Here is a 14162-nt window from a genome sequence, read left to right on the forward strand (position 1 = left end):
TAACCTGTCTAATTAACCTAGTTAACCAAGTTAAGCCTTTAAATGTCACTTTTAGCTGTAAAGAAGTGTCTTGAAACATGTTTAGTCAAATACTATTTACTGTCATCATGGCAACGATAAAATAAATGAGTTATTAGAAATGAGTTATTAAAACTATTACGTTTAGAAATGTGTCTTTAACTACATCTGAGGTTGACAGTATTTATCCATGACTACTATTTCTCCCCTGCGCAGGTTTATTTCGCTGCCTTTCATGAGCATGCAGTGTCAGTAAACCTTTGCTGAGGACAGAGACTCCAAACTAGGTGAGGAGTTAAGCATTTGTACTACTTTCCCCTCTCTTGATTTTTGAGTTTATTTGAAGCAGGATATCTTTAAGAACGGATGTGAGTCTTTCAGAAATGGCTCTTCTGAGTTCCCTTTTTAGACATTTCATGCTCAGAATTGCATTAAAAGAACAATCACTTCCGTGCGAGTGTTGATTTATTTTCCCGGCTCCATATCTAGGACATGTTTCATAAATGAGGATTTGGATGCATGTTTCGGCATGTTCCCCGCTGCGCGCAACCTGATCTCATCCATATTTTGCCATACATCTGTGCGCGAGGGTTAGGGGTGGAGGATATTGAAATGCGAGATGCAAGATTCATATATTTGTGCGAGTGAATGAATTTAGAGTCAGAGGAGGGCATAAGGGTGAATGAGGGATATTGATTATGATGGACTTACTGTCACTTCTGTTGAATCAGTCATGAAGACATTGTGGGTTTGATACTGTATACCGGTTTTCATGACACAAACAGTCATACAGTATATGGACTATTGTTATTTTTATTGTGGGCACTTTTAGGGAGTAAAAATAAATAAATGCACTTATAAGAAACATACTTTGTGTTTGTGGCAGTGTCTGATATACTGTAAATGCCTCCAAAACATGGATAATGAAATATCATCTTATTTCCAATATATAAAAAAATCTTGTATTTACATGTATTAAAATGTGTTTTTCTTTTGTTTTTAGGCGGTTTATTAAACTGTGGCAACACCTGATGAATAAAGGGACTAATTTTTTTGGCACATTGATTATTATCTCTCTAACCACTGTTGTTAAAATGAGTATTATAAGCATGTAGGCCAGTTATTCATTCATTCAATTTCCTTCCTTTCCTTAGTCCCTTTATTTATCACGGGTCGCCACAGTGGAATAAACCGCCAACCTAGTGAATGCCGTTCCAGCTAAAACCCAGTACTGGAAAACACCCATATACTCTCACATTCACACACATACACTATGGACAGTTTAGTTTTCTCAACTCTCCTATAGCGCAAGTTGTTGGACTGTGGGGGAAACCGGAACAGCCGGAGGAAACCCACACTAGTACAGGGAAAATATACAAACTCTGTGTTTTTTTTAAACCACAGGCAATTTTCATAAAGGTATGGTTACTTCATAATTTTATCAACAACAACAACAACAACAAAAATACACTTACAAATGTGGTATATAAGCAATTATTCTTATAAATCACAAGTGCTAATAAAACAAAGAGGGTTTATTTTATACATTCACAACCACAGTAAACAAGTTTTATTGTTGTTGTTGTGTAGTAAAGCCATGGTTAATTTGTGAAAAGGTAACGTTACTTTATAGTTTTATAGAATTGATAAATAAATAAATAGATTGATAAATAAACAAATAAATTGATAAATAAATAAATTGATGAGTAAAAAAAATAAAATAAATAAATAAACGTGGAATTCTTGAGGCCAAAAAAGACAAAAAATAAATAAATAAATAAATCAGAAGTGCTAGTAAAACAATGAGTATATTTATTTATTTATTTATTTATTTATTTATTTAGTTCCTTATTTGCTTATTTATTAATTTTAATTAATTTATTTATTTATTTTTCATTTGTAACTATATTACCCATATATTTTTTGTCATAAAGCCATGGTTAGTTTTTGGATAGTTAACGTTACTTCAATATTTTTTTTGAAAAAAATCAATTACAGATGAAATATACAAGCAATTCTTTATAAAAAGAAGAACAAAATCAGAAGTGCTAGTTATATAAATGAGGTTTAATTTATTAATTCATAACTACAGTAACAATGTTTTCTTTCTATTTTTTTGTTTGTATTATTATTTTTTGTATTTGTATTATTTGTAATAGTTGTATTAATTTATTTGTATTATGTATCAGGTTAATTTTTGTAAAGGTAATGTTACTTCATATTTTTATAAAAAATATAGATATTTTTAAATAAATTCAACTTACAAATGAAATGTATAGTTCAAGCAAATCTTCATAAACAGGACAAAACAGCAACAAATAGTAACCTTGTTTATTATTATTTTTTTGTTCTTTGTCATACAGTTAAGGTTACCTCATAATTTAATAAAACAAATTCACTTACCATTGAGATATACAAGCAATTATTCATGAGGTTGCAAAACATCACAAGTGCTAGTGATAAAAAGCAGGGGTTCCCAAACTTCTCAGCCCGCGACCCCCAAAATGACAATGCCACTGACTCGCGACCCCCAATATCCTCTTGAGGTGGTTATAAATACAGAATGCATAAACACTTGCATGCAATGGCGCACACTGTAAATGGCCCAAAATGTTTAAACTGGTGTTATAAAATCAGTCTGCTGCATCTAACGCTATTGCTGTCTTTAATATAATGTAATTACCCCAGGAGCTGCAATCCAATAGAACTAGTAACTATAAGCTACTCTTATAGTAACTAGAAATGACAATTTTTTTTTCCCTCAATAGGTTATGGATAAAATATGGTAATTCTTATGGTTTAATAAAAAATAAATAGATTTTTGGAAATCATGCGACCCCCTTCATTTTACCACGACTCCTCGGGGGGTCCCAACCCACACTTTGAGAACCACTGATGTAAAGGATTTATTTTATTCATTTATAACTACAGGAATATTATGGTTTTTTATTATTGTTTGTTTTATTTGCAGTAAAACCAGGGATCATTTTCATAAAGGTAAGATTACTAAACAATTAATTTTAAAAAACATCAGATAAACCAGCCGAAGCCATGTGGATGGATGATAACAGCCTTCTGAGCCTACCAGTAGGCGTAGAAGGTCCCTACTGCCCCATATCTATTCAAGTGATATTCAATCAAGTGATAACATTGGAAGCGGGTGGATATACAAGCAATTCTCCATAAAGAGGCCAACAAATCTTTCATTCGCTCATTCATTTATGTTTAGCAGCATTGAGTAACGCCAACAGACAAGGTTTATCAGTATACACATCTTTGTGTTCTGCTCTAAATTTCTTTATTAACTCATCTCGTCCGTCCCTCACTGTAATTGTATCGATTATATGGGTCTGGTAAAGCAGAGCTGTAATTTCACAGCTGAGAGAACGAGTTTACTGAAGCTGCTGTCATTAGTTCAATACAATATATGAAGCATGACTCTCTTCCGCTGAGTGTTTTGGTTTGGACGTTTAACAACAACATCAACACTCAGAAAAGTGATTTTCAGGTGTCTCAGCATGCCTCATTCCAGGATATAATTTCCATTTCAAACGAACTAACACAGTTAGCAGTCCTGGTAGATATAAGCCACAAACTGTGCCTCGTATCATCAAAAGAATTTGAGGAAAACCAATGAATATTTTGGCCGTGTCCTCTAAGTAATTGGCCTGTTTCTTCTGAACTCCAAGTCCAATCTTCATGAAACTTGGTATGTATTTACAAAAATATATTTCAAGGAGACGCACCAAATGTTGCTAAATTTCGCCAAAAGGGGGCGCTATTAAGACAGAAAATGTGTTTTTCTTCTTCCCTTGATTGGACATGGTTGTGACCATTTTTATTTTTTATCATCGAAGCCTGGTGAATTGTTGATGTGCTTCATGTGTCGTTCTCCCTTTGATCCAAGGGCCAATTTACAGGCGTCTGATTGGATGTCGCGTCCATGTTTCTCAATGTATATGTTTTTATTTCACACCGACAGGCAATCAAATCACTTTCCCCGACGGGTTGTCCTTCTTTTACAAGCCTGAACAGAGACCACCAGAAGGACGGACGGACGACACATAAACACACTCGGATTTTTCGCCAGACAAGGTGAGAAAGTTCATTTATAAAAGAGCGTACACAAAAACAAACGGCAAAGCACTCAAGGGTTGGCGAAAAGCAAAGGGCATTCATGTCAATCACGTATTTCTTTCCCGACTCGTACAACATTCATCTAAAAATATACGATTTAGCCCAGTGAAGTGTGGATTCATATCTTCTTCTTCTTTTTTTTTTGTGATGGTGTTGATGTTGTTTTTCAATCTAGTTTACATAATGGTCTTGCTCGAGGAGAGGAGAAGAAGACATGAATGACAAAAACAGTTTAGGGGCAGAAATTGAGAATTTTCAGCTGATTTGCACACTCAGAAAAGCATTTGTATTCAGCTGGAAAAGACATCTTGACTCGTCATAAATATTAAACACTCTCAATCGGCGAAAGCTGATAGATTCTCCCGCTCATCATTACCTGTATTGCATAAACCTCACTCAGCCAAACAATTTGAATTATAAGTATGATGAGGCCGAATAGACCATCTAATTGGACTACTTTGGAGCCAAATCCAGCTCTTAAAGTGGGATTCGGAGAGTATCTGCATAAATTAAGGATAAGCTCTGGACACAGACCCTTATCTACTTAATTCTGAGGGATAACCTGAATTTATAATTCTGCCATGTCTTGGGCAGTAAGTTGAGCGAGCGAGGCTGTTCACGATGGTGATGTTTTAATCTCACGGCTCCTTTGCCAAAGGTAGAGAGGTCAGTATGAGCAGTGTTTTCCCTGCAGGCGCGATCACTGCAATGTAAGACAGCAAAATAGATTGTGAAAGGGCAAAGCGAGACGTAAACAGTTAGCATGGGTTGGTGCGGCTAAACTGAAATGCATGCAGTGTCTTTCAGTACAAGTGATTTTTTTTCTATTGGAATTTAATCGAATGGAGTAAAGAACATTTAACTAATACACTATGAAGGCTATATAGCTTTCAGAGTGCTGGCAAAATCTAACATCCAGAGCTTTGAAGTTACAAATTATGGGTTTCACTAAAAGCTATTTAATACTCGCTGCAAAGCAGCAACCCTGAGAGACAAATATACAGCTAGAGGAAGAAAAAAATCACTAGGCTGCAAAAAGTTCCTTCTCTCTTTTTCTATAAAACCTGTTTGCCTTTAGATGTGTTCCTTATATTATTAATTAAGTTCTGATTTGTTAGTTTGTGAAACTTCATTAGAACTCAGGTGCCACATTAATATCCCACTCCAGTATATAAATATCTATCTATTTCAAGAGTTCACACTTAGCTGATGATTTATAAAAGCTTGTTTGGCATGCTGTCCCGGGAGAGAGCCCTGAGCTCAAGGGATCCTCGAGCCTGGGGCTTCCTCCCATTGGCAGAGCAAGAGGGGAGGATGAGCCCGGTGGATCTCAGAACTCCCCGGCTGTGGTAGCTAAAGGGAAAAAAGGGGTTAGACAAATGCTTAATTGTTATGCATATTGAATGTCTTTGTATGGTGGGAGGAAACCGGAGAACCCGGGGAAAACCCACGCGGACATGGGGAGAACATACAAACTCCTCACAGAAACGCCTGCCGGCCTGGTGGGACCAGGGCTGGCAGTGTTCTTGCTGTGGGGCTTACAGTGCTAACCACTGGGCCGCCGTGCCGCCCGATCAGAGGTAAAGGAGGAAAATAGGGGAGGAAGGGGGGTTTCTTCCAAACGAAGATAAAATAGACTGCAAACTGTGGTTATTTATTGTAGCTTAGGGCTCATATGATTGGAAGATAGTGATTAGCAAATACGAGACCGGCCATGATAAATCACAAGCACGTGATCCTCTCGAACTTAGTTTATGAATAAACTTCACTTGTTATTCAAAATGGTTTATTAACAACAGATTTTGACATTCAAATATAGGTTTCCTTTTGTTCCAGATATTTATTTGCACAGAACAATTGCAAACAAAATTATGTTTATTTGTGGAATAAATTGCTGAAACAAAATATCCTGTGTGCTTTAGTTTTTTTTATGAGCACACCAAAAAGTGCATAATATAATCAAGTGCTTTGTTGCATGCATTTGTGAATTACAGTGAGCATTTGGTAGTGATACTCTTAAATTATTATTATTAGTAGTAGTATTATTATTATCATTATTATTATTAGTGTTTGTAAAATGGACCTATGCTAAAATGAAGGAATCCATAATATACGTTCAGAAACAAAATTAACCTGATGCTGAAATGAGGTAATCCATATCTCTTTGAAAAACATAATGAACCATTGGCCATAAAAATGGTGCCATGACCCGAATCATACGTTTCGTCTGCATTGCATAAAAACAGATGCAAAGAAATGGCACATTAACAGTGTTATAAAGGCCTGTAGTAGGGAACAAAAGCAAGTAGAGCCACATAAAATTTAAAACATTTAAAATCCTTTGGAATGGAATCAGTATTGCCTTTTATTTGACACTTTTGTAAAATGGATGCTGAAATTAAGCATTTTCATATAATTTTCAGAAACAGAATTAACCATTGGCCATAAAAATGGTGCCGTGACCCGGATCACATGTCTCATTTGCATTGTAAAGGCACAGAAAAAGCACATTAAGAGTGTTATAAAGGCCTGTAATAGGAAAGGAAAGAGAGTAGAGCCACATAAGAGTGTTAAAACATTAACAACCCCCCTGGAATCAAAGTCACCTTAGTAAAAGTGTTCTAGCCTGGCTACATCAGGGGAATGCATAAACACGCAGGAGGACGGAGAGAGACAGAGTATTTATTACGAAAATAAATCATTTTTAACACTCAGGCCAGCCACAGCCTGAGACTGTGGCTAATGAGTCCTGAGCCGTGAGTGAGGAAGAGAAAGTGAACCAGCGGCTAATTCTCTGCTTAAAGCTGAGTGAAGTGCTGCTGTAATGAAGGAGGGCTGTGGAGGGTTCAGACCCCTGTGTAAAAATACTGCTTGTTTGAATGTGCTTCTGGTATGTTTGACTATTGTTGCATGTGGATGCTTGATATTCTGTACAGTTGAAATCAGAATTTATTATATCCTCCTGTATATTGTTTCCCTAATGTCTGTTAAACACAGAGAAGATTTTTTCAACACATTTATAAACATAGTTGTTTTATTACCTCATTTCTAATAACGGATTTTTTTTTTTTTTTTTGCCTTGATGACAGTACATTATATTTGACTAGATATTTTAAGAGCCTAGTATTCAGCTTAAAGTGACATTTAAGTGTTTAACAAGGCTAATTTGGCAACTTCTGGTAATCAGGCAATGTTTTATTTTTTATTTTTTATTTTTCTTTTATTCTAGTCGAAATAAAACAAATAAGACTTTCTCCAGAAGAAAAATATATATAGAAAATACTGTGAAAAATTCTCTGTTAAGCATCAATTGGGAAATATTTGAAAAAAGGGAAAAAAATCTAGGGCTAATAAACTTTATATGACTATATAACAGTACAAAATGCTTAGTATTATTTTACTTTAACCAGTTAAACTCTGCTGTTATTTTGGGATTTCCGCCTGGATTTTGCCTACCCAAATTTAAAAGCTTCCCAAATCCTCATGCAGAGGTGTAAATGCAAAAATTTGGTATCATTTTAAAGAAAACCCTTTGACTTTTCATATAACACTATTGAAAGTGTTTAAAATAACTGTTTATGTTGCCTTTTTATAATTAACACCTAAAAAAAGAGGCGCTTTTTGTATTTTTTTTTTTTAACTCAAATTCGAAAGTGTACCTTTTAGGTTCTGTGTGGTTTAGCATGCTGTAATTAATTATGGTAGTTCCTGCACATGTCTGTAATTATAGGAAAAATGAAAAATGTCTCTACCATAATCTATGCAAAAGTTATTGTATTTCAACTGATGAGAGGTGCTATGCAAGCCACAGGGACCGATCATTGTTTTCATATTTCACTATTCTTTTGTTGGATCAAACATAATTCACTGTGTTTGGACCACGTCAGACATATAAAAGGATTACTTATGCACATCACCTCAAAAACAGAGGAGAATGGCCCTGAAGCGCACAGCATAAGGTAAGAGATGACAGCTGTCTGTGCTATCTGGGGCTGCTTATTGATCAGAAATGTATTGTTTTCACTTCTGTGCAATGGAAACACTGCGATTCATCTGGTAACTGTTTGATATGTGAATATAATTCAGTAGAAAGAATGCTAGAACTGTATGAGCACCGGCAAGAGCTTTCATTTGAGCTATAACTTGTACATGTGTCATATGAAAAATATGAAAATAAACCAATGTAAAATACCTAGCTTGGGTTATCAAAATACTGTGTATTTAAGTGTAAATAACTTTTGTACAGTAGAATAATACCCAAAGTGATGCATATGTGCATAAAGTATAGATTCTACACTTTCAAACGAAACCACTCAAGGGGGTCTGGTGCAATGCTAGCCCTTTAAATCTTAAAGCGATGCTACGCTTGCTCAGAGTCAGTATGCGATATCTAGTGTATATACAGTATCTGTGGACGTTTCTAACATACTTACCCACGCCCCTCTAGCTGTCAGTTGCTATGACAACAAACAGAAATAGTGAGAAAGGTGTCTTGTTAGATTGTAATAAACCATTTTCCCGCTCTTTCTGAACGAAATGTCGACTTTACTACATCCAATCAGCTCACAGTAGACAAAAACAAGCCACGCCCACAGTTTTCTCATTTAATAATCTGTTTCTCTAGGAACTGCGTCACAACATGAAAAAAAAAAATGGTTTCAGCTTCTTGTTCAACTTTAATATCCCTGATGTTGTGAATGATTCATCAGAGCGTGTAAATCCAAACATGTAATCATGAATCCAGCCACCTGCTTCCATTCAGGCCTCCCAATGGTCAGTAATGAAGTGAATGTCAGTGAATTGGCCATTTCCCTCCACACACGTGTGTCGTATAGAGACATGTTCATGTGTTTTGAGCGTCTCTAAGGAATCTAGCAGCAGCAGGTGCTCCATTCAGACACAATGAGTGAAATCAGCAGACGAGCGGATGAAGATGAAGATTTCACTCCATCCGACACCGGTCTACATGTCTTTTCCAATCAGCCCTCACGCTTCATAAAATATCACCACCTCCAGGGAGTATTTCAGGGGGGGAAAGAGCAGAAAGAGAAAGTCCATCAGTCTCTCTTCAGTTATTTTCCATGCTGATTCACTAGAAGTTCAGTACGACTGAGTTTGGGCATCCGCTCGAGTTCATTTCAGGTGCAGGACATGAGGATGCAGTTTTGGTGTAATTCTGTAATACATTTATTTATTTATTTTTTAAGTTTATGTTTCTATTTTATTTCTATTTTTGTATTTTTATTATATACAGTTTAAGTCAGAATTATTAGCCCCCCCTGATTTTTTTCTTTATTAAAGGTGCAGTAGGTAATTTGCCAAAATGCTAACCGCTTAGCATATTATCTTTGGACGGCCATTTAGCCAGTAAGTTAGTGTTTGGCCGGCGGTGTGCAGGAATTACATTTATTACTAAGCCATACCTACATGCTATGTCAGAGCGAATATTCAGAGTGTGAAATGACCCAATGTGAATATAAAAGCAACTTCAGCTCAATAAAGCAGGTTAGGCGGAATAGCGCTATTTACTGATGTTTTGTTGTTAAACTAAATATAAATCTACATTATCGATGCTGTTAAAGGTCCCTTATAAAACTGAAAATAGTCACATCAATCTTTCGTCGGGAGATTTCAGTAGGTGAACAACACGTCTGTGCCAACACAATCTCACGGCAATTCGTAACTTTTTAATTTAGTGGCTAATTCATATGAATTCGTACGATCTAATTCGTACAATTTAGTACGATTTGCTTATCCCCCAATGACGGTTGGGGTTAGGTGCCACGCCTCCTTTTTAAAATCGTACCATTTCGTACGACTGAACTTGTACGAATTCGTACGAATTAGCCACTAAACTGGCAAAAACGTAAAATACTTACGTTTTCTCGTGAGATCAGGCTGTCTGTGCATACAAGTCATTCATAACACAATCTAACATAAGCTTAGCCTGACTGAAATAGTTTTAATACAGAACATTACCTGTCTAACAGTAATACTTCAGCCATGGTGTCGTCCTTCCTCCAGTGTGCGAAAGTAACTCCAATATTGATTCAGGATTTTCAAAAGTTACTATTCAGTATTTGATTTCACCGCGTCTGTGATTGTCTTGTGAACGCGTGTCGCTCATGCAGGCGTGCACGTGTGAATGGCGGATCTACGTGAACAGAAGTCCGGATCTACATTTGCTGACAGACTGTCAAAAAATCCCCATTGACATCCCCATTGGGTGCGATGCAGTTGCGCAGTAGGTAGTGCTGTCGCCTCACAGCAAGAAGGTCGCTGGTTCGAGCCTCGGCTCAGTTGGCGTTTCTGTGTGGAGTTTGCATGTTCTCCCTGCAATCGCGTGGATTTCCTCTGAGTGCTCCGGTTCTCCCACAGTCCAAAAACAGCTGTACAGGTGAATTGGGCAGGCTAAATTGTCTGTAGTGTATGTGTGTGAATGTTTCCCAGAGATGGGTTGCGGCTGGAACGGCATCCGCTGCGTAAAAATGTGCTGAATAAGTGTGTGGTTCATTCCGCTGTGGCGACCCCGGATTAATAAAGGGACTAAGCCGACAAAAAAATAAATGAATGAGTTTCTCACATTGGCAACTAAATTGGAAGTTCTACAACAATTGCAAAAACGACCACACTTCCAATATAATTAAGATGTTTAAATAATTCAAATGTTTAATGTAAATTAAAGTATTTATTTTTTTCTACAATTTATTATTATTATCATCATCATCATTATTATTATTCAAGAGTTCACACTTAGCTGATGATTTATAAAAGCTTGTTTGGCATGCTGTCCCGGGAGAGAGCCCCGAGCTCAAGGGCTCCTCGAGTCCGGGGCTTCCTCCCGTTGGCAGAGCGAGAGGGGAGCCTGAGCTCGGTGGATTTCAGAACTCCCCTGCTGCGGTAGCTAAGGGAACACAAGGGGTTAGACAAAAGCTTGATTGTTATGTATGTTGAATGTCTTTGGGTGGTGGGAGGAAACTGGAGAACCCGGGGAAAACCCACGCGGACACGGGGAGAACATACAAACTCCTCACAGAAACACCCACCGGTCCTGTGGAACCAGGGCTGGCAGTGTTCTTGCTGTGGGGCTCATAGTGCTAACCACTGGGCCGCCGTGCCGCCCAATCAGAGGTAAAGGCGGAAAATAGGGGAGGAGGGGGGTTTCTTCCAAACAAAGACAAAGTGAACTGAAAACTGTGGCTATTTATAGTAGCTTAGGGCTCATATGATTGGAAGATAGTGATTAGCAAATGCGAGACTGGCCATGATAAATCATGAGCACGTGATCCTCTCGAAATTAGTTTATGAATAAACTTCACTTATTATTGTTTTTGAGATTTCAGAATTCCACTGTTCATTAAGCCTGGTCTTAAATGGTCGTTGATTGAGGCATTACAAATATGGCCACCGAGTGAACAGACCATTCTTGAAAAGCACTTTGGGAGCGTCTCCTCGATCCTCTTCCGCTTTATGAACACAGACACAGATTTTAATTGCGCACTTTAAGCATCTTCACCCAGATCTAGTAGTTATAGTTTGTGGTCTCAGGTTTTCAGGCTCTAACAGTGCGCTGTTGATCCTCCACGGGCGGATGAAGCAAAAGACAGCAGGAGTCGAGGGAAATGTCCCTTCATATTAGACGTTTCACACCAGAGAACGCCACACCATCCCCGAGCTGAATAATTGATCTGCAGCGATTAAATATGAATGCTGTCGACCGCTTTTCAGCACACGAGGGAACCGCTAATAGCAGATCTGAGGAGGCTCGGGAGGAGAAGGCCAGTCGCGGACCTCTGCCTGCTGGAGATGAAAGTTGAGGTCAGAGACTCTGCAGAGGCGACAGCGTGTCGGACATTCAACATCATCAGACAAGAGAAATGATGCTCATATACAATCAAATCCAGAACATGTGTGCTGCTGTGTGAAATCTTTGCAGTCAAATGGATCAAAAGGGGCTCTATTTTAATTATCTAAGCATATAGTCTAAAGTGAATGGTACGGGTGCACTTGGGATATATCCAGATCAATGTTTGCTATTTTAAGGAGGGGAAAACTGTCTAAGTACCAAGCGCATTGTCTAATCTAATTGTCCGTATTCGTATTTACTTAGTTCTAAATACTCCAGCTGAACCTCCAAAGTTACCATGACACACGTCTAGTTTATTGTGTGGCACGTCTCAGTCCCAGTTATTTATACATACATTTACCGGCCACTTTATTAGGTACACCTTACTAGAACCCAGGGCCGGAGTGGGACTCTTTTTCAGCCCTGGAGTTTCAAGCCTCAGACCGGCCCACCTCAGTTCACCACTGACTATATTAAAATAAGGTTATTTCCAATTCAGTTTCTAATTACACTATCACGTCTTTTTTTGAGAAAACAGCACTTTTAGAACTTCAAATGTTCAACAACCCTTACAGTATTATATGTCTTAACAATAAAAATGAAAAAAAAAAAATTGTTACTCAGACAAGGACCGAACCCAGGTTGGCCGCGTCATAATCTACTGTACTAACCACTGTACCACAACAGCTGTATGTTTGATGGTGACTTATCTAGTTATATCATCATTAACCTGCATCCTGCTCACGAGGCTACGAGAAAATAGATAAAAAGAGCAGAGCTGCGGTACAATAATGAATAAGAATGCTGTGGTCAAGTAAATAAATAAATAATTTTTAAAAAGTGTGACTGCTGAGAGCAACCGATTCTGGAACGAGGGACACCGGCCCTCGCGGCCAAAAAACGGACCGACCCACCGGGAATTCTCCCGGTCCTCCCGATTAGCCAATCCGGGCCTGCTAGAACCGGTTTAGACCCCTTTTGCCTTCAGAACTGTCTTAGGGTGCTTTCACACCTAACTTATTAGGTGAGAATGCAGCAATCATACTCGAGTGCGCACCAACCGTACCGAGACCACCTCTTCAAGCAGGTCTCGTTACGCTTTTAAAGGAACCCTGGAGCGGTTCGTTTGTGGTGAGAATATGATTCATACTAAAACAGGTCCAACCGCCAAAAGTACTGCGCGTTTTGGACTAATTCAGCTGCCGTACACCGATGCGCTGTGCATTATGGGATATGTAGGAAAAATTTTTGTTGACAGCGCTTTACCAACAGAGAGAGAGAGAGAGGGGAAAACATTACCTGATGGATCATTCGTAATATTTCCGCAAGATGACCATGTCGCAGTTTAGCTAAATTAATTAGTAATTGCTTTAGTAATCCCTAAAGCAGGGATACAATCAGTCAGCGCAGTCGTCCCTCCAGAGTAAAAGGTTTTGTTTACCTGCGGGAGTTCACTGGCAGTTTCCCGCACGTGAATTCTGACCAATCAATATGCAGTTTAAGAAATATGTTCAACAACATCTGGCCAATGACAGATGTGGATTTTGTCAGATGACTGCATTTTGGTTCGTTTCAACTGGTTCGGACCAAAGCCAGCAGTGTGGTGTGAAAATGACCCAAAGACGACAGAAAATGCAACAATGTATCATTTATTGCGCTTGGTCCGGACCAAATGAAGCGAACTACAGATATGAAAGCATTCTTCAATCCTTCATGGCATAGCTTCAACAAGATGCTGGAAATATTACTCTGAGATTTTGGTCCATACTGACACAATAGTGTCATGTATCACCACTGCGCAGATTTGTCGGCTGCACATCCATAATGCGAATCTCCCGTTTTCACCACATCCAAAAGATGCTCTATTGGATTGAGAACTGGTGACTGTGGAGGCCTTTTGAGTACTCATTGTCATGTTCAATAAACCAGTCTGAGATGATTTGCGATGTATGACATGGCGCATTATGCTGCTGAAGTAGCCATCAGAAGATGGGTACACTGTGATCATAAAGGAATGGACATGGTCAGCAACAATACTCAGGTAGGCTGTGGCAATGACATGATGCTCAATGAGTACTAATGGGCCCAAAGTGTGTACGCCCAGACTGTGTAAGCACAAAAAAACGAAAACCGCACTAGCGAGGAAGCAGGTCTGCTCGTG

General features: G+C 38.4%; 1 long non-coding RNA gene across 1 annotated transcript in view; it reads left to right on the forward strand.

Annotated features, from left to right (window-relative positions):
- The first annotated feature begins 232 nt into the window (after positions 1 to 232).
- LOC141378800 (uncharacterized) overlaps positions 233 to 14162 on the forward strand; it is a 100356-nt gene continuing 86426 nt past the window's right edge. Inside the window, exons 1-2 of the long non-coding RNA XR_015514665.1 lie at positions 233 to 305; positions 4001 to 4113. This is a non-coding gene — a long non-coding RNA (uncharacterized LOC141378800). The remainder of the gene's footprint in view (positions 306 to 4000; positions 4114 to 14162) is intronic.

This window comes from Danio rerio, chromosome 18, assembly GCF_052040795.2.
Source record: "Danio rerio strain M-AB ecotype USA chromosome 18, GRCz13ab, whole genome shotgun sequence".
NCBI classification, from domain to species: domain Eukaryota; kingdom Metazoa; phylum Chordata; class Actinopteri; order Cypriniformes; family Danionidae; genus Danio; species Danio rerio.